Source organism: Macrosteles quadrilineatus, unplaced genomic scaffold (genome assembly GCF_028750875.1).
Source record: "Macrosteles quadrilineatus isolate MER2022 unplaced genomic scaffold, UCM_ALF_1.0 Scaffold_7__1_contigs__length_78375512, whole genome shotgun sequence".
In the NCBI taxonomy this organism is placed as follows: domain Eukaryota; kingdom Metazoa; phylum Arthropoda; class Insecta; order Hemiptera; family Cicadellidae; genus Macrosteles; species Macrosteles quadrilineatus.
The window spans coordinates 1,035,329-1,058,393 of record NW_026542600.1 but is presented as its reverse complement, the minus strand read 5'-3'; the positions used below and the strand labels follow the sequence as shown (position 1 = coordinate 1,058,393).

General features: G+C 36.0%; 1 pseudogene; it reads right to left on the bottom strand.

Annotated features, from left to right (window-relative positions):
- Positions 1–1,442: 1,442 nt before the first annotated feature.
- On the bottom strand, positions 1,443–21,062 carry LOC128998093 (sodium channel protein 60E-like; annotated as a pseudogene).
- Positions 21,063–23,065: the final 2,003 nt, after the last annotated feature.

Sequence of the window (23,065 nt, the reverse complement as noted above, 5' to 3'; positions counted from 1 at the left end):
TTAGCATATTTTCCATTCTCAAATAGAAAGGGTTGTTTTTTACTGTGTGTAATCATTAAATGTTATTAAAATTGTTTGGGGAAATAAATAAAACAAAATGCTAGGCAATGTTCTTACCCCAAGAGAAATTATTCCGGAGCCCAATCTGCTAACATGATAAAAAGAAGCCATTTGCATTTAATTCATGGACAAAGTTGTATGTTTCCAAAAAGAAATTCCAGAAACTTGGCTTTATCTTGTAACTAGTGTTGGTGATCTGAGTTAATGATGGTAATTCAATGTTGAAACAAATTTAATGTTTTTTTTACATTAATTTTATGTAGTTCTTTTTACTAGTTAACCAAAAATTGGTTTAATTTAATCTTCAACCGTGATGTATTTGGTCCTCTTAGATTGGTAGATATTTACAAAAACGTTGTCCTAATCTGACTTATTTCACATTTTTTCCAAGCAGATAGCAATGAATAAATGATTGAGAGAGTGACATTGAGGTAGTAAATTTGTGGATTTTATACCCCGTATTAGTCTTTTAACACAATTAATCAACTCAAATCACACTTGTCATTTCTCTATTGTTTGTTTTTAATCATAGTATTTTATTATTTTAAGTTATTTCTTGTGACCCTTGGTTGGAATAACAATAAATTATTGATAAGCATTACCTTATCCAACCACAGTTGCTGGTATGACAACTTAATATCAGAATCGCACAACTACACATCTAATGATAAGAACATGGAAATAGTTTAAGTATTACCAAAAAGTTTTAAGCTTGAAGTTAAAGAATAATTCACAATCTACAAACCTAAAAAACTCTACTCATTTAACATTTTAAATTATCAAACTTCTTTCCAGTTAAATATTATATTTCATACATATATTGACAACCTTCAAATCAAAGAAGTGCCTATAACATAAGAAGAACAAAACAAACTGAAATACAGGTGGCACTGGAGAGAAGAAGACACCTAAAATTCAATTATTCAGTTAGTTTTATTTAGTCAGTGACAGTGATGAAACAGAGCTGGTCAGCCTGTACAGTTTTAACCAGTTTTATAATTTGTTATTCTATTTTAATCATTTGATCAACATGATTAGTTTTGACTATTGTGATTCTGATAGTGTTTTGAAGAATCTTCTGACATGCCACAATGTATTAATACATTGATGATGTAGTTGCATACAATGACCTAACAAAGTTCTAAGCAATGAAACTAGTTGTCATACCAGCAACTGTGGTTGGATAAGGTAATCCTTTTATTTTATCAATATTATTTTAAGTTTTGACAGATTTTTCATCATTGATAAATGGATCCCTTGCATAAATAAATAGAATTTCCAGGTTACAGTATATAAGCCTTATTTTTATCTATAAAAACTTGCCAAACGATAGTTGATGTTGAGCCCTAAGTAAGTACAATTACTTGTGTATTGATATTTCATTAAGTGCCTGATTTAACTCCAAGCCATCGCATGGGGTCGCAAGCGAAAAGTGTTTGCCCCCTGAGTTAACAAAAACAAACATTTATCAAGATAAGTGGTACAGTTGCATTCCGTTTCTGAATTAAATGGTGAATGTAAAATAATTTTTTTTCAAAGAACCTACATGGTCTCTTCCGCATCCTGACCCCGTTGCAAATCACTGGTTTAGCGGCTAATAATAATAAATAACTAAACAATATTTATTTTAATAAATGATACAAACATGTATACTTGATGACTCATTTGTTTATGTTCTGTTTCTGTTATAAAAACCCTGTAAACCAACTATACACCAACACCACAATACAGAAGAAACAAAGGAAATCAGGCAAGGTTAAATAAGAGGTTTAAGGAAAATTGTGTATTTCTTTGGTAAAAAATTCAGTAAAAAATATTATTTACAGTACAATACAATGTTTCTCATCATGAAGATGTCCATGCTCAGTAAGAAGGGTTTCTCAATTTAGATTTATCACTTTCTCTAAAAAGTCACAATACACTTTTTTTTCATCATGAAGATGTCCATGAAAACTCAAATACTTCTAAATCTATTATATTATTAAAGTGATACAATCAAATTTTATGTAAACGGTTAAGGCCATTTACCAAATAAAAATATAGCCTTATGGCACATGAAAATGAAGCTTAGAGTGTGTAGATTTGCCGAAAAGTATTGATATGGACGAATGTCCTAAGGGCTCTACCCCACAGGCTATTTTCCAAAGGGCTACGCCTGGCATGCTTCCTAAGTTTGCATGATTTAATTTAATTTAGTTTAGTAAACAACTAGCGTCTAGATACTCAGAGCAACGAGTCGGCTCACCGGAGCAAGACAAAATGAGAGCATTCTATTGGCTGAGGGAACACCATTACCACAACGATACGGCTTGGAGCCATCGGCCTCGGTGGTCAAATGGATAGCGTGCCGGGCTGAGAATCTGATGGTACCAGGTTCGAATCCCATCGATGGCACAAACTTTTTGTCTAAGATTATTGCATTATCAGCAAGTTTGGTTAGTTTTGTTAGGTTATGACAGTTTAATTTTATAATTAAAACCTTATAAAATTGAATTTGAGCTATTTATAGTTTTATTTTATGAATAGAACTTATTTTTTCGATTAGTAAACATTCATTCAATTTTTTCATTATCAGCAAGTTTGGTTAGGTTATGACAGTTTAATTTTATAATTAAAAAATTAATTTTATATTTTTTTAGTTTTATAATATTTTTATTTTATTTCTAATTTTAAACTCTCATTTTGTCCGTATTAAAAAACTGCAGCTGAAATAAAAATTGTGCAGCCCCGACTGTTGCTCCGGTGAGCCGACTCGTTGCTCTGAGTATCTAGACGCTAGTAATGAAACAGGTGGTCAGTACAATGAACTGGTGTTTGTTTATTTACTCGAAAAAGATGTTTGTGATGCTTTATGTAGATTTAGGAGGGTTATGTTTGGTTTTAAAGAAAGTTTGTAGGTTTGTATACGTTTTGTAAAGAATTGCTCAAAGTTTCATTTGTAATTTATATAGTAAGCTATATGTAAAGAGGCTTGACTAAAGTTGAAGAATTATGGTAAAACATGTCATTCGTGAAGCATCAATATGAAGCAATTGGTGCTATTGCTACACTAAAGGTATGTTGTCATATTCTTTTGGATCTATTAACATGAAAAGTAGGGGTTTGAAAGTAAGCAGGTTTACACTTTTAAATCAGTTTATATTTTCAAACTAAATCATAGAGTTGCCGTATTTTATAACAGACATCAGAATTACTTTAATAACCCTCTATGTCACATTTTCTTCCCGTTGCAAAGCATAATAATAATTTTCTTAATGAAATGTTCCTTCATGCTCTGCCATGTTCTATTAGGGCAAATCTGAAAATGAAAATGTCATATTATAGGCACAATAACATAGCTAACCATAGAATGGACTATTGAGAAAGTTGTGTACATGATGGTTTGAAACTTGACCCACAGCTGGTCTTAGTCAGTAACAAAGCTACACAGATCATCTCACATCATTCTACACTCATATTTGGGTTAAAATTAAATATTCACCCATATTAGGTGAGGTAGTGTCCTCCATCACAATTGTTGATAATAATATTACAAACTGTACCAACATCACTAACTGCAAAATATAAAATTAAATAGATCCTAAATTTAGAATCATTTCCTGCTTTTAATTATCACATAATGTTAATGTTCAAAATGTTCTTATTATTTAAAAGAGGTTCATAGCTTCTTTTACTTTTCAAATGTATAAAGTTAAGCAAGGAGTGAGTGGATACAGTATAAGTCAACTGAAGTGGTGGTCAACACTGCCTTACTCGTAAGTCACCTAACCAACTCACCAAATGATTTTCATTAGTGATGGTCGAATCCGGAAATTTCGAATCTCGAATCCGAATCTTCAAAAAATCGAACCTCAAATCTTATAGATTTTTCAAAAATCGAATCTTTTTGTGCGTGATTAAGAAAATTATTAGGGCCTACAGTTTAGGCTACGTTCACTCAATGAAATGTCAAGTATACCAATAATACCAATCTTGCCAATTCAAATTATGTAAATAATCAAGGTGTAGAAAATTAAATAATGACAAAAACATAATTTTTAAAAATTGAAATTTAACAGCTGGGTTTACAATCTGGGGAGACAAATTAAAATTAACAAATCCTAAGTCCTTAATGAATTCTTTATTTAATTTGTTCAAGGGATAGTTATCTAATTAAGGAAAAATATTCAGCAATTAATAGTCAATAACAACTCAACTAAACAAACAAAAGTGAAACAATACACAATGAAGTAACTTAAACCGTTTAAAACATCCTCTTTGGTCAAGAGTCTAATGTAAAAACTGGATTACTTTTCATGGCATGACACTCAAAATTATTGTAAAACATTAACAAATTCGTTTTAAAATGGATCAATCAAGATTAAATTAAAGTACCAGAAATATTGATGAACTTTACAATTTGAGAAAATTATCATAATCTGCGGTAATACCAGCGACCAAAGAATATAATAGACTGGCATCGCGTTTAAGTCATCGAAATAAATAAAAGAGGGTAGTAGGATGTAAACAAACCATAAACCATTGTCTCTACTCCAGCAAGGATCAGGCATTCTCAAGGTCAAAGACCCTCGACTCACCACCCGTTTTCTACACGATGCTCAAATTGCATACACTCTGTATGATAACGAGACAAGAAAGAAGATTAAAAAATTAGGGGTCTGCGTTGCACCGTTTAAGTCGGGTACGGTACATTATTTTCCTCAGTACATTTTCGGTTCGGTACAGACTATAACAATTACAGTAGAGTCCCGCAAACTCAGCATAATGTGGACTGGAAGGGTGCCGAGTTTGTGAAATGCCGGGTTATCGGGAACTAGGGTGCAACCTTGAAGCTATATTTAGACTAGAGGGCTGGCTTGGGGGGATTCTAATTAGCAGGACAATGATATGATAAAAGTTGTATTTTCGGTTTGACTTTAGATTCTCTTTTATCATGTAGAAACTTTGAATCATCAAACATATAATTTGAATTAACTACAAATATATTCAAATTAATGCCATGATTTGCATTTATAACATCAAAATACAACATTGCACAATCATGATATTTAGGACAATGGCCTAAATTTAAATTGGAATTATATTAATTCCAATTTATATTAAAGCCAATTATATTAATTCTTTTGTATGATTTTTTATTGTGATTGTTTTTATTTAGTAAATTGTAATGTTGTTAACAGGTGTAATATATTCAATTGTGTTTTTATTATTATATATTACAAGACAAAATCCGAGACTTAAATTTAATTATTAGATCTTATTTTGAGTTTTAACATTGAAATGACATATAAAATCTTATGTTTACGTTCACCACAAATAGTTGGCTGTTTCAAAATATTACGTAATTGCACAAGCAGACGACTGTGTCTCTAACTGACCTTGAACAGTCTTCCCGCCGCGTCGTCGCATTGGCGTGTGTTTTGACCAACGCCGTTCGAAGGATTCGAAAGTCGAATCTCGTTGACCGAATCTCGAATCCGAATATTTCCTAAAGATTCTATGGAATCGAGATTCGAGATTCGGATTCGACACATCACTAGTGGAAACGATTACTCGTGAAATCCTGCCAAAGCTATCAGTCTAGTCAAAGGGTTACAGGACAAAAGGATTTAGAAGACAAAGAATTAATCATAGTATCATTAAAAAGAGTAGAGTAAAACATTCACACATTCTTATAACATTAAGACAGCCATCATGTTAAATTTTGAAAGATTTAAATGGCAGTTGCCATCCTTTGGCGGGTGGGGGTGGGGTAGGGGGGTGAATTTATAGTAGTTGCTATTGCTACTGTTGCTAGTATAGTGAAGCAAAACTGCATTTCATGGGGTTGAGTATTTTTGAAATCATTTGTCTGTAAGTTGATACTACTTTTTTACCTGAGCTAAAAAATCTAACTCATCAAAATTAAAAAATCACCACTAATGGCAATGGTGGGTTCTCCACGTAACTGAGAATTACCTGAACAAAAGCTGCATACTGCGTCCGAATGTCTCAAAGTTGACCATGTCATTGAGTGCTCGTTGCTGCTTCACATGACCAAACACTGACATTCCAATGATCGCGTAGATGACGTTATCAGAGCCAGGAGGGCTCCGATGTTGAACAAGGCTGGCAAAGAAACTACGAGTGCAATCAGTAACTTCTGTATACCCTTGGCAGCCTGCAAACAAACATGGACCAAACATCATACACTAAAACTGTTGTAAATAAGAAGAGAATTAGCCTAAGTTATTATTTGAACAATGTAAAGTAGAAAGGACAATTAGTGAACTTTGGAACTTGGGTTTGGAGATAAGCCCCCTCCCCTACGAGAGCAAGACGAGGCTTCAGTTCGAGCTGAGATCCAGGTATGACAAGACGAGTTATAATCTGTTCCGGTCTAGGCTATGTTAGTTTGTTAAATCAATTAGTAAACTCAAGTATTTAAATATATGTTTTCCGGGGTAAAACAAGTGGCGACGAGGTGTTTTTTCGAAATCCGTTCGCGTTTTTATCAATATTGAAGCTTAAAAGTGCGTTTTTACACTTTGCCAGAAGTTGCAATTTCGTGCAGGAAAAGTGCGTAGCGTGTGTGGGAACAGTTCCAAAGTAACAGTTACCGTTCCGAAATAATAGGTTCTACAGCGTCACCAATTTCGGCAGTCACGGTTCCAAACCGAGTGCAACTGTTCCAAATGTAGCAGTTACTAGTAACAGTGACCGCTTGCCCGCTTTCGTTCGTCATCCATCAAGTGATGACTCATCATGAAGACAGTTTTTAACCTGCAAGTTGCAAGAATCTTGTCACATTTTCATGTCACGGAAGGAAAGTTTAGGAATTGTGAAGATAAATGATTTTTGAGTTTAAAATCAGTTTAAAGTGTGCAGATAATTGTTTCTACAATGAGTAAACAACTGATAGGTAAAGTCAGTGAGTTTAATGAAGAACTGGAGACCTTTGAAAATTATTCTGAAAGGCTAAGCAATTTTTTCACGATTAATAAAATAAAAGATGAGGAGAAATTGTCATATTTCATATCAATCATGGGGCCAAGGCTCTATACTACGCTTAAAGACCTACTTCATCCAAAGAAGGTAGGTGAGGTAGAGTTTAAGGGGGCAATGGATGTTTTGGAGTCACATTTCCTGCCTAAGATTAACACGACTTATGAGCGATTTCTGTTCAATAAAAGGTCACAAAAGGAGGGAGAGTCAATATCAGACTATTGTATGCAGTTAAAGAAACTTGCTGCTTCTTGTAAGTTTGATAAATTTCTTGATGAAGCGCTCAGAGATAGGTTTCTTTGCGGCCTAAAGTCGGCAGCTATCCAAAGTAAACTTTTGGCAGAGGGGGATTCCCTAACCTTCTCTAAGGCAATGGATATTGCATTGGTTATTGAAAATGCAGATCGTAATGTTAGATCTCTCCACCCTGAAAGAAATGTAGGTGAAATCAATTTTGTTAAGCCTACCCCAGGCATTAATCGAAAGGGGCAGGGTGCATTTAAGCCTAGGCCTAAGGGTATGTTTCAGCAAAAATGTTACCGTTGCGGTAAAACACATGACTCCAAAAACTGTCCTTATGTTGAATTCACATGTTTCAATTGTCAGAGAAAGGGTCATCTTTCTAATATGTGTCAATCAAGTAAGCCTTCTAGGCCTAACAACAAATATGGTAAGCCTAGTAATAAATTTCACAGTAGGCCTATGGGCCGTGTAAATATATGTGAATCTGGCAGCGAGGAAGATGAATCACCCGCTGGCCAGCCAGACTTGGATTATGAATTAGGCCTTCATACAATAGCCTACGCTAACCAGTCACAATCTAAAGTAAATAGTTTTGTGACAACTGTTATGATTGATAAGGTCCCGATTGAGATGGTTGTGGATACTGGGGCTGTAGTTACAGTTATGCCTGATAATATTTATTTTGAAAATTTTTATAAAAAGGAAACTAAACTGGAAGAGTGTCATATAAAGTTGAAAACCTACACTGGAGAGGATATAAATGTTCTTGGGAAGTTTCAGGCTAATATTAGCACCAACACAGGAGACAGCCAACATCTACCGATTGTCGTCATCGAGAGCGCCGGAGCGCGCCAGCCATCACTACTGGGACGTAATTGGCTAGAAAAGCTTAAACTGGATTGGAGTTCAATGGGACCTAGTGATCAGGTTGCTGCCAGCGCAGAGACGAATGTGCATCAGCTTAACGGTAAGACCGTTCTAACTTCTGACTTAGGCCTAGTTAATGAATTGAAGAAGAAATATGCTTCTGTTTTTGAGAACACTATTGGAGAAATTAAAGATATTTCTGTGGATTTAGTTTTAAAAGAAGGGGCCAGGCCTGTTTTCTGTAAAGCCCGAAATGTCCCGTATGCGCTGCGCAACGCAGTTGAAAAGGAATTAGACAATTTAATGAAAAATGGTGTAATTTTCCCAGTTACTCAGTCAGATTGGAGCTCTCCAATAGTAGTAGTTCCGAAAAATAATGGAGGAGTGCGCCTATGTGGCGACTTTAAATCTACTGTCAACCCCTGGTTAAGAACCGACCACTACCCTCTCCCTAACCCTGAAGACATTTTTGCAAAAATATCAGGATCCAAGTGTTTCTCTAAGTTAGATCTGACGGCTGCTTATAGTCAACTAAAAGTTAGCCAAAGCTCACAGGAACTTTTAACTATTAATACTCATAAGGGTCTTTATCGATATGCTCGACTCCCATATGGTATTACGAGCGCTGGGGCGCTATTCCAAGCTACAATGGACAAAATTCTGTTTGGGTTAGAGGGTACAGTATGTTATTTGGACGATATTTTGATTTACAGTATAAATACACAAGACATGTGTACTAAAGTAGATGCGGTGTTGAAACGCTTGAGTCAATATGGCGTTCAAATTAACACGTCAAAGAGTGAATTCTTTCAGAAAAGTCTGAAATTTCTTGGGTATCGAATTGATGAAAAGGGAATTCATCAATCGGATGACCTTACGAAGGCTATTGCAAACGCTCCGAAGCCTGAAAATGTTACGCAGCTGCGATCTTTCCTAGGCTTAGTCAATTTCTATGGCAAATTTTTGCCAAACCTGTCAACTTTGCTCCATCCTTTATATAGGCTATTGAATAAGGATGTACCGTGGAATTGGTGCAAAGAATGTGAAGCTACATTTTTACAGTGCAAGAATCTACTCGTTAAGGACAACGTTCTAATGCCCTACAACCCCGAATTGGACATTATTGTAACCTCTGACAGTTCCAGCTACGGAATTGGATGTGTGATTGCTCATAACCTACCTGACGGGGCAGAACGACCAATCGCATTTGCGTCAAGAGCCTTATCCAAGTGTGAGGTTAAGTATAGCCAAATTGAGAAGGAAGCACTGGCTATCATCTTCGCAGTGAAGAAATTCCACAACTTCTTGTATGGTAGAAAATTCACTATTGTGACTGACCATAGGCCACTCACTTTTCTCTTAGGTCCAACAAAAGGGATACCGACTCTGGCTGCAGCACGGATACAACGATGGGCTCTAACACTTGCGGCCTACGACTACAATATTCGCTACAAAAGAGGGGAAGAAATTTCGAATGCCGATGCACTGTCGCGGCTACCATGTGAGACATCTGAGGAGGAAGGTGAAATTTCATTCTTTTCAGCTTCATACCGACTACCAATCACTTCCAAGGAAATTGCAACAGCAACTAAATTTGACCCAGTTTTGTCGAAAGTATTGGATTTTACTTCTAACGGTTGGCCTAATTTTGTAAATGATGAAACCGTAAAACCATACGCCAATAAAAGTTCTCAGCTGTCTGTGGAAAAAGGTTGCCTATTGTGGGGAAGCAGAGTGGTGATACCACCCACCCATCGTAAAGAAATCTTGATTTTACTTCACTCTGAGCACCCGGGAGAGTCTAGGATGAAATCTTTAGCCCGTAGCTTTGTTTTCTGGCCTGGAATGGACTCAGAGATCGAGAACATGGTCAAGAGTTGTTCAGTTTGTCAAAGCACTCGCAAGTCTGCTCCTCTGGCCCCACTACAACCCTGGGCGTGGCCCAAACACAACTGGCAGAGACTACATCTCGACTTTGCCTCATTTGAAGGAAAGGAGTTCCTAATCCTGGTCGATGGTCACTCCAAATGGATTGAGGTCTTTTATATGCCAACTACAACAGCTAGGCAAACCATAGAAAAACTGAGGCATTGTTTTGCAACGTTTGGCTTACCAACTACTATTGTAACTGATGGTGGTCCCCAATTTACATCCCAAGAATTTAATGAATTTTTAAGTTCTAATGGAATCCATCATGTCTTGTCTCCGCCTTATCACCCAGCCTCAAATGGACTCGCCGAGAGAGCAGTCCAGACAGTGAAACATGCTCTTCACAGGCAATTGCTGCATGATGCAAAATACAACCAATCCCGGTCGCTTCAGCATCGAATAGACTCATTTTTGTTCTCATACAGGAATACCCCACACACCATAACCAATTTGACCCCTTCAGAGGCTGTGTTTAAATTCAAGCCTAGAACTCAACTTAGCTTGCTGAAACCTCATTTAGCAGACCAAATGCTTAACAAGCAAGAAAGTATTGTCAAGAGTGCCAATGCTCATCGTGGAAAGCAACGAACATTCACACTTCAAGACAAGGTTTACGTAAAAACAGTACGTAACGAGAAGATCAATTGGCAGCCGGGCGTTATCACCAAAGTAATAAGTCCAGTAACATATTTGGTCAAAGTCGACAACCGAAGTAGATTTGTTCATGCAGACCATCTGAGGGTAAATCTTTCGGAGGGGGAAGATGGTGACAGCGATAGTGATATCTTGGTACAATTTCCGAGAGAACTTTACCAGAGCCCGGCGGAACATCGAATATCGCCAGCCAAACAGCAAGGGTCACCAGCGAAACCAAAATCACCTCAAGGAACCCGCACATCACCTATGGCAAAACCAATAGTATCACCCAACGGCACAAATCAAGGAAGCCCAGCCACACTCCGTCGCTCTAACAGGACCATTAGAGCGCCTCGGAGATTGGAGATGTAAGAAGACGCAAGAAGATATATCTCCCCCAAATTTTGTGTACATAAGTTTTAAAAATGAATTTTATTTGGTTGGGAGGAGATGTTGTAAATAAGAAGAGAATTAGCCTAAGTTATTATTTGAACAATGTAAAGTAGAAAGGACAATTAGTGAACTTTGGAACTTGGGTTTGGAGATAAGCCCCCTCCCCTACGAGAGCAAGACGAGGCTTCAGTTCGAGCTGAGATCCAGGTATGACAAGACGAGTTATAATCTGTTCCGGTCTAGGCTATGTTAGTTTGTTAAATCAATTAGTAAACTCAAGTATTTAAATATATGTTTTCCGGGGTAAACATACTGCAAACATACTAGTAGGATGCAGAGCTGTAATTGTTTTTATAGAAAAGAGGCAAAACAAAATAAATCAAAATTAGATCCTCTGCAGTGTTCTGAGTTGTGAAATAACACAGTGGAGTATGAAGACAACGGTCCAGAAATAATTTTGGCATTAACAGTTTTAAATAAGCTATGAATTGTAGTCAAATTAATGTAAACGATTGTAGGCTTCAATTGACATCATAACACATATTTTTTGTACAATGATTTGCGAGGACATAATATTCAAACAAATATAATCTTGGTACCAGACCATAATAATTAAATTCAGATCTCTGTTATTCTAATTAATAGTGTTTCTATGAGACACACGATACCTTAATCAGCCGCAATATCCGGCCGATTCGGAAGACCCTGACAACTCTGAGCAGTGTTGGTGAGACTGGAAAGTCAATCATGATATCCTCCATGAGAATCCCGAGGATAGAAGCCAGATCCAAGAGGAAGTCAAACATGTTCCAAGGGACGGTGAAGTAGTGATACCTAAGCCCGATTATCTTCACTATCGCCTCTGAAAAGTTTTACATTACATCAGTACTATCTCTCGTATTCTACTTGAGTATTAACTTTCCATCTAAGCCTATAAACAATTTAATCATGTTTGCACTAAAATTATAAACTAGTTTAATTAAGGATGATATAGCTTATTAAATCATCCTTTCAGATTGGATTGGTTAAGAAGTCTGTTTAGACAAAAGTAATCAGTAATTAGTTGATAGCTACACACTGGCAGCAGCTCAACAAAATTACATATATTTTCACTTAAAACAGCAACGTTTTACCTTGAACATGGAAATAGGACGTCTATCAACAGACCAAAATTCTAGTCAATAACCTACAAGATAATGGAATGGTAGAGGAGAGTTAGTTCACTGATGATTCCTGATCTGTTTCATACAAATATTTTCATAAAACTTGTGGACCTCACCTAATTATGTTCAACATCACTAGTTTTAAGATAACTTGATGTAAAATATTCTTTTGTTTCCAATGAAAAAACCAGTGCTCTACTGTATCCAGTAAGCTTATCGCTAATACCACTTCAATTTTTCATACTGACCTAAGCCGAAAACAGTGGTGAAGAAGGCATTTCTAACTTCCAACACAAAGAATATTGCATGGTGTTGGTTATGGTGCTCGATACCCGTTGAGGAAGATCAACAGAAATATTGCAATCTCAAACCTGAAAAAGATTGAACATCGTGCTACTTCAATCTTGACAGTATATTGTATCATGTATAATTTACATTATTGGATCCATACAACATCTAAGAACAGGTATATATTTAAATAATAAGAGTTCATGACAAAATATACTGTATTTGTTTTCTCTGCTAGATTACACAGGTATTAATTTGTCGAGTTTTTAAGTTCACTAAAATTATTGGGCACGTCAGTATAAAGTATCATCACAAAACTGAAGCAAATAGGTCATGGCAGATCATTTATGTAAACAAAAGGAGTCCCAAAACGTACCTTTGTGGAACACCATGTTCTATTGAAATGTTTTTGCTTCAAACCAACAAAACTAAAATAGCTAGGTTTAAATGTTTAGCTAGGTTGGAATGTTATGCTAACATAGTCAAAAGTGTATTTGCTCAAAGCAACAAAAGTAGAACAAACCAATAGCATTACCTTCTAGAATTTGATAAATCATAAAACATTGCTAGGAACTGATTCAAAGGTCTCTTTATAACTTTCTGTGGCTTCGTTCTGCCCAGTTTCTTCATCGCTGTGTAATAATGTTTTTGACTTTCTGTGAGGAACATTTCTAACACTCCTCCTTCATACTGGAACAAAAGAGAGAATCTGAAATATAAGGAACGATTGATTTTAAACTATCTTTGTCATAAATACAACGATCATATGTTATTAGACCATAAATACATGTTTGTATCACTTTAGATTTCCAAAAGTACCAGTATGAAAAATGTAATCACTACTTTATTTAGTAACTACTGTAATTACATATTTGTACACGGGTTGTATGTAAATGAATTTTTCTTGATCTAGAGCTTGTTACTGTACTAGTGTACTGTACATTACCTTTTTGATAGGAACGCCACTAACACTACCAAGTATCGTAAACCTAATGAGGTCAATCAGTAAGCAAAGTTTAATCCCAACTGAAATCTCTGTCACGATAGTAAACTGATCAACACCAGCTACTTGTACAAATGCGCATAGCCTTCTGCACACTTTTAACCCACTTGAACATTCTTTTCGTCTAAGCACTTTTCTGCATGTACATCTGTCAGCTGGCAAAATATTTGTTTAAGGATTGATTCACTTTACACAGAGACCAAATCAAATTTTCCTTGACCAGAGTCTAAATTTTCCCCGGCATTTTTTACAGTTACTATGATGACAATAGTTGCATAGGGTGAGAAACAGCTGGAATAGCGGGGAAAAAATAAAAGAACACAGACTAGCGTCTCAGTTTCCTGGTCAGGAACCCATGAGAACCTCTTCTGCCAAGGAGTGGGGGATTGTGGGAGCGCCACTCACGTCGATTTAGGAAAAATTAATTTTTAGATTTAATTTTAAGATTTTATAATTAATTTTTTAAGATTAATTTAATTTTTAGATTTTTAGATAGTTAATTTTAGAATTTTTTAGTTATAAAATTAATTTTTTAATCATAAAATTAACTTTTTAGTTATAAAATTAAACTGCCATAACCTAGCCTAACCAATCAAACTTGCTGATGATATAAAAAAATAAACGGTATCAGCATTCTGACACATACTTTCTCCCATAAGTTTGTCAAAAACCTTTACCATATGTAAGTGGTGAGAGTAAATATACGCAAATGGGATTTGTAATTTTTTGTTAAGAATTTAAAGGACTATAACATGCTAAATTTTTATCAAAATCGTTCGGGCCATTTTTGGGAAAATCCGATTTTTCTGTTATTTTATGGGGGTTTTATGGGAAAATAACATAATTTACAATAACCGTAAATTTTACAGAAATGGGATTTGTGCCATTTTGTTCAGAATATAAAGGACTATAACATACTAAATGTTTATCAAAATCGTTCAGGCCATTTTTGGGAAAATCATATTTTTCCGATATTTTATGGGGTTTTATGGGAAAATCCCCATTAAAAATAAAAATTTCTAAAAAATAAAAAAAACTATAAAATTGTAAGGATTATAACATACTTTGTTAAATCAAAACCGGATTTTTTTCTAAAATCCTATTTTTTGTTAATTTATGGGGTTTTTATGGGAAAATAACATATTTGACCATAACTTTTGAACCGTAATTTTTACAGATATGGGATTTATACCATTTTATTCAGAACTTAAAGGGCTACAACATACTAAATTTTTATCAAAATCGTTCAGGCCATTTTCGATAAAATCCGATTTTTCTGGTTTTTTTATGGGTTTTTATGGGGAAATTCCCATTAAAAATAAAAATTTCAAAAAAATGAAAAAACGCCTGGAGATACCATGGATTAGAACCTACATACCAAATTTCATCGAAATCGGACTGCAGGTGTGGTCTCTAGCTCTGTACACATCCAGACACACAGACACACACACACACACACACACAGACATCACTTCGAAAACTACTTTTATGGGTCCAGGGGGACCCAAAACGAATATATCCACTCAAAACTCAAACTCGAAAATTTTGACGAAAACAATACTTTCTCCATATACTATGGTATAGGGGGAGAAAGTAATACAAGATAAAAATCGAATCAAGGTTTACTTATTAATTTAAAAAAATATTTCTGTTCATAAAATAAAATAAAATGCTTCAAATCCTAACAAAAGATGTACAGTAGTTAAGAAGTAAACGCATTCTAAGCAAAATATTTGACAAAAAGCTAATGTCACCGGTGGGATTCGATCTGGATACCTCATGGACATTAGTCGAGTACGCTAACCACTACGCCACAAACACCGATGGCTTCACCTTGTATCGTTGCGGTAACGGTGTTCCCTCAAGAGAAGAGTGATGTCACGCCCCCCCCCCCCCCACTCGTTCGTTAAAGAGGTTCTCATCGGTTCCTGACCAGGAAAATGAGACGCTACCCTATACATCCACACTGCTGTCTGTCAGATCAGAACTAGCTCACTTGGACATGACTTAAGTTGTAGACATTAATACAACACTGGTATTGTAAGTTTGAAACCAGCAATATGCATGTAAAATTCACTAACAAAATAGAAAATCGCCCCTTACATACCTTTTTCTTGAGCATATTGAAATTGTCTATAATTACTCCTATGAACAAATTAAGCGTAAAGAAGGATCCGCATACGATGAATATAACAAAGTAGATGTAGGCGTACAGATTGGCCTCGTACTCAGGTTGCTCATCAACTCCTCTAGCATCCACAGCATCTGCCATCACCTCCATCAATCCCTCGAATGTAGCCTGAAACGTTCCATCTTGCATCAGATAAGTAGTCTAAAATAGTATATTTCATAACAAGAGTAGAAAGTAAGTCATTACATATTTGAGACAATGTTTGTAGTGTGAGATTTATCAAGCACTTTAAATTGTTGAGAATATGTATTGACCCATTTTCACTTGTGTTTTGAATGTTACTTTTTGATACACTACAAAGACTTATTTTATTAACTAAAACATAAATTGTATATTTTTTTATTTCAGTTAAGAACATTAACATTACAAAACTCACAGTCCTTTTTAGGTTGTCAATACTAATTTTGATTGTTGAAAATTGAAACAGTTAAACATAATTAACAAATCTTTGTTTACTTCGGCAAAATCCAAAAAAGATAGTACACATTACTTTTTCATAGTAAACAATGTAATGATGAATTTTTGCAGGTAATAAACATGTAACGAAAATAGGCCATTCACAGTAGTCTAGCAAAAAAGTGTTTTTCAACCTCGATTTACTTAAAGAGAAGGATAAGAAAGGTCTGCAGCGGCCGTACGAGTAACGCTCATAAGTCGGCGCCAATGGGTTAAAAGTACACTAATTAATTGTAAGTATGTAATGTGATGCTAACTTCAGTTATGGTGTTTGGAAATGTTGAGTAGCTTAATTTTACTGTCAATTAATTTTTGAATAATTTTTTTAATAATTAACTTTAAATTTACTCTACATGATGAATTATGATTTGTATGCATCTTGTTTCTCTTTCAGTATTATTATTATGCCTTTTGCACGTTACCTGATATCCTCTTGCATATCTTTTTGTAATGCTAGCTTCTTTTTTGTTCATAGTCCACCTGTTACTAATTTTGTATGTTCTATTCAGTAGTATTACTATCTTATGCATCTTGTATTCACCTATTGTATTATTTAGTATTTATTATTGCTTGTTGTATTATTTAGTATTTATTATTGCTTGTTATCTACCGTATGTAATGGCATTATTGTACAATGGCTTCTGCCGTGAATAAACGAATTGAATTGAATTGAATTATAATTATAATATTGTGTGTAGTGAAATAGTATTTAGGAAGTGTGGAAGTACGGAGAAATGTTGTTGTTAGTTTCGTTTGGAGGTTATGGGCAGGGGGAATGAGTCTATGAATAGGGGTGCACTGGGAATACTTGCATTATTGGGGCATAGTCAGACTAGTTACGCCACTGATTTTGACTTCTCTTAGGATTGAACTGTTAACCCTGTGAATACTAGGCGAGCATTATTTATTATCCGCTACCCAGCTGTCTACAGAATTGTCTCCATAGATATTACCATTAAGCAATAAATAAACATAGTCTGTAACCAATAGGTATTCTGAAAATTATTTGTGTTCAAAGGTCAAGAGTTCAAAAGATGTCTATTTCTTACCTAGCATAAAAACAAATAAGTATACAGTATATGACCCTATCATTGAAATTTTAGGTAAGATTGCAAAAGTTAAATGTTCACACACAACTTCCTCCTGTTAAACTAAACCTACTAAAGACATTTCAGAACTTTTGCTTATCTAAAGATGTAATTATTCTATAAGCCTGTGTAGGCATATGCAGTTTTTTGCTGTGTTAAAAAACATGTAAACTGTTCTAAGGGTGTCTATTGACAGCTATGTATTTACAGTATTAGTACAGGGTGAATCAGACCACCCGTGCACATACTTTAACAGCATATACAGTCATATTCTCACTGATCAGTTATACAAATGTTTACCCACTTCTACAACAGCTAGGGATCTGAAATTTTTTGAGGAGGTCAGTCTCGGTCCCAAACCTCCCAGAAAATTAAAAAAGGTAAATTTCCAAATTACAGCCCCCTAAAAAAATTCCCTTAAATCCCCCTTTTATAAAAAAAACATGTTATTTAACGGCTATAGCTCAAAAACGGTAAGGGCAAGCAAAAGATTTGAAATACTGTAATTTTCATGGTCAGGAATTAAATTTTCTACAAGATCCGTATTTCCTTTTTTTTGAAAATCGTACTCCTTCACCTTCAAAAAACTACCTACTAAAATTTGTAAAATGTCTTGAAATTTCAACCTGTTATTTATTTTTTTAAATTACTTTTTGGACATATATTTCTACTTTTAATGATCCTAACATTGAAAGAAAAGTGCTTAAGTGACATTTTTAAATTGCAACCCACAGAAAAAAATTTAAATAGGGGATTTTCAATAAAAAAGGTTTTTTTACGCTTGTTGGGCCAAACCGTTGTACACGGGTGGGTTGATTCACCCTGTATTTTTAACAAACAAGTTTCTACTCACCACTTGAAATAAAGCTAAGTAAGCGTTTCCAACATTGTCAAAAGTAATTTTGGAATTTATCCAAGTAAAATTATTATCTTTACACTCATGAATGTTTTTTACAACCTGGAACAACAACAGTTATTAGCCATGAATACATTCACATAAATACAAATACATATAAATACATTTTCAGTACACAAACCACTGAAAAATGTTTAAAATACTGGTAAAAATAAAGAAAACATAATTTTCTGTGTATCGTTATATTACATAGAAAATTATGTTTTCTTGATATTTACCAGTATTTAAATTTTTTTAGTAATTTGGGTAATGTATGTGGGTTTATGATTAAGAAAGGGAAATTTATTTTTACCAAATCTTATGTTGTACATCAGTACTTCACTAATAATAGTTTTGCTCAAGTAAATCTTATCAATGGTAATGCAAAATGAAATCCACATTTCATGCCTAGTAATATTTGATTTTTTAAATGTCATGTAAATGTATTAAAACTAATTTGTTTAAGTCAAGAAAGGATGTAAACAAAAATCAAAAGAAAAACTTATGGATATAACGTCTTTCTCTTAGTCTTAGAAGTGACTTACAGATACTGGAAGAAGCTCTTCGTCATCATCAACACATTTGAAAAACTTTCCTCCAAAAAATTGAACACCCATAATAGAAAAAATGAGCCAAAACACCAAACACACTAACAGGACGTTGAAGATGGAGGGAATGGCATACATCAACGCATTCACAACTATATGTGAACAGAAGCATTCGTTGAGCATTTCAATTTTCTTAAATTACCCAACACAACATTATGAAAAATTCAATTTAAAGTCACTTTTATTTTGACTTTTTTGTAAAACAATTTTTATGTTGATTATAATTATAGTAATACAGTAATCCTACATTTTTTTCCAGTTTCAGCTTTGGAATATAATTGAATTCTTTACTGCGAAAACTCCATAAGCAACAATTTTTCAATTTTTACTTTTCAGTAGCCTATATTATTGATGTAAAAATTGAAATAGGCCTACACCTACAATGTTTTGTGCAGAAATCACACAACTGGGGAATAAAGTTGGTTATGGGTTTCTGCAATAAACGATTCAATTGTATTTCCTATCATAGGAGTTGAAAACAAAAAATAATTTCACAGAACTCTATAGATATGTTACCTAGTTGGTTAAGAATGTGCAAAATGCAAAAATGTTTGCTACCTACTCACCACAAATAAAATTACTCAGTAACTCTACTCTGAACTATTGTGAAGAATAAAAGAAAGAAAAATAAATCAAATTTAAATTAAATGTAATTAGAACCAAAATCTGGAATTGAAGCAGACACCACATACCCTCATTTCCTGCCATCTAGATATTGCTCTTAACGTCCTTAAATACCTCAGTACTTCGAGATTTTCATTTTCTTCTATTAATAAACTAAATATTGATACCTGGAAACAAAGACATATACATTTTATTATTTATTAAACCTTACTCCAACAGAATAGATTGATTTTCTATACATTAAACCTGAATCCAATAGTTGGTTTTAACAACTAAGTAAAAAAATTTGTAATGATAATAAACTTAAAATCCATAATTGTATGTTTGTATAACAGTTATCAAAACACTAAAAAATGTTAAAATTGTTACTGCACTTATATTTTATTTTCTAAAACAACACTTCTCTGATTTCCCTGTATGCGGTAAAACACTATTTTGTGTGTTAAATTATTGAAAATAAATCTTTGGATTACTATTACCACTTCTAATTAATTCCAAGAAATACAAACAAGGAAACCAAGTTATGTGTTGTTATAACATGTTAAAACCCTCTGATAATGAATATTTATTTATTCTCCAGCTCATTATTTGCATCACTTAAAGCTATGGTTCCACAGACAATCTCCGCCATGCGGTGCGATTTTTTCTGCTGCGGAATTACAACGACACTGGTTTAATGGAGTTCCCCTGTGTGCGCTTCCTGACGTGAGTTTCCGCATCCCGAATTTTCGGTTCCACATGTAGGACAAATCATACTGGTCTGAGAGCAGTGGCAGTGTGGATTCCGCCAGCGGAGAAGAGCCATCAATTATTGTGACCGTGCAATTTCATTATGTCTTGTGCTGTTTTGTTAAATAAATGACGAAAATACTAAATGTTGGTACATACCATAATGTTACCACTAGTTTAATCTCGGCATTCAAAGGTTGTTTGTCTCGATTAGTAGCGTTGGTGGGTAAGTGATCTTTGATGAGATCAACCAAAAAGAAAAATTGGTCCTTTGACATAAGGAAGTACCGCTTAAACTTTGTTTTGTTGTCTACTAAACGTTTACGAACGAGTATGTTGAAAGCTCCTTCACTGTCCAGAATCTTAAAAATATCACTTCAATCACTATGACTTGACACCAATAAAGATAAAAGATCGACTACATCATCATCAATACAACATACAGCATCAAAGCAACGAGGGCTTTCATCTTCGTATCTATACTCGTTGCTAGTTTGGACACAACTGAATTTCCGCAACGTTATTTCCGCAGTCTGTGGAACCATAGCTTAAACCTGCGCTGTTTCCTATGCTTGTACTTTAATTGTAAAATTCAATCTAAATTAACACAACACATCCCACATAATAGAATAATCGATGAGTTATACTTACAAAAGCAATAGTAAAATCTAAAGCTGTCCAGTAAAGTAACTATAAAACCCCAATGCGATCCACTTAAGCACCATTTCAACGAAAAACAGCAAACAGAACCCTAAATTAGTCCAGTAAAGAATGGTTTTGAGGAAGCCGTTTCTGTCGAGGTAGATGTCCTTGAAGCAGAGGGTGATACTCGACGCAAAGATGAGTACGAGGATGACCCACTCAAAGGCTGGAGTGTCCACCACTTGTAGTACAGACGTTGTCATGTTGGTCTACCACTGACCCAGACAGGTGTTATACAGTCATCACAGCAGTGTGACCTGAGCAACAACATACAAGATGAGTACGAGGATGACCCACTCAAAGGCTGGAGTGTCCACCACTTGTAGTACAGAGGTTCTCATGTTGGCCTACCACTGACGCAGACAGGTGTTCATACAGTCATCACAGCAGTGTGGCCTGAGCAACAACATACAAGATGAGTACGAGGATGACCCACTCAAAGGCTGGAGTGTCCACCACTTGTAGTACAGAGGTTCTCATGTTGGTCTACCACTGACCCAGACAGGTGTTATACAGTCATCACAGCAGTGTGACCTGAGCAACAACATACAAGATGAGTACGAGGATGACCCACTCAAAGGCTGGAGTGCCCACCACTTGTAGTACAGAGGTTCTCATGTTGGCCTACCACTGACCCAGACAGGTGTTATACAGTCATCACAGCAGTGTGACCTGAGCAACAACATACAAGATGAGTACGAGGATGACCCACTCAAAGGCTGGAGTGTCCACCACTTGGAGTACAGAGGTTCTCATGTTGGCCTACCACTGACGCAGACAGGTGTTATACAGTCATCACAGCAGTGTGACCTGAGCAACAACATACAAGATGAGTACGAGGATGACCCACTCAAAGGCTGGAGTGTCCACCACTTGGAGTACAGAGGTTCTCATGTTGGCCTACCACTGACGCAGACAGGTGTTATACAGTCATCACAGCAGTGTGACCTGAGCAACAACATACAAGATGAGTACGAGGATGACCCACTCAAAGGCTGGAGTGCCCACCACTTGTAGTACAGAGGTTCTCATGTTGGCCTACCACTGACCCAGACAGGTGTTATACAGTCATCACAGCAGTGTGACCTGAGCAACAACATACAAGATGAGTACGAGGATGACCCACTCAAAGGCTGGAGTGTCCACCACTTGGAGTACAGAGGTTCTCATGTTGGCCTACCACTGACCCAGACAGGTGTTATACAGTCATCACAGCAGTGTGACCTGAGCAACAACATACAAGATGAGTACGAGGATGACCCACTCAAAGGCTGGAGTGTCCACCACTTGGAGTACAGAGGTTCTCATGTTGGCCTACCACTGACGCAGACAGGTGTTATACAGTCATCACAGCAGTGTGACCTGAGCAACAACATACAAGATGAGTACGAGGATGACCCACTCAAAGGCTGGAGTGTCCACCACTTGTAGTACAGAGGTTCTCATGTTGGCCTACCACTGACCCAGACAGGTGTTCATACAGTCATCACAGCAGTGTGACCTGAGCAACAACATACAAGATGAGTACGAGGATGACCCACTCAAAGGCTGGAGTGTCCACCACTTGTAGTACAGAGGTTCTCATGTTGGCCTACCACTGACCCAGACAGGTGTTCATACAGTCATCACAGCAGTGTGACCTGAGCAACAACATACAAGATGAGTACGAGGATGACCCACTCAAAGGCTGGAGTGTCCACCACTTGTAGTACAGAGGTTCTCATGTTGGCCTACCACTGACGCAGACAGGTGTTCATACAGTCATCACAGCAGTGTGACCTGAGCAACAACATACAAGATGAGTACGAGGATGACCCACTCAAAGGCTGGAGTGCCCACCACTTGTAGTACAGACGTTCTCATGTTGGTCTACCACTGACCCAGACAGGTGTTCATACAGTCATCACAGCAGTGTGGCCTGAGCAACAACATACAAGATGAGTACGAGGATGACCCACTCAAAGGCTGGAGTGTCCACCACTTGTAGTACAGAGGTTCTCATGTTGGCCTACCACTGACCCAGACAGGTGTTCATACAGTCATCACAGCAGTGTGGCCTGAGCAACAACATACAAGATGAGTACGAGGATGACCCACTCAAAGGCTGGAGTGTCCACCACTTGTAGTACAGAGGTTCTCATGTTGGCCTACCACTGACCCAGACAGGTGTTCATACAGTCATCACAGCAGTGTGGCCTGAGCAACA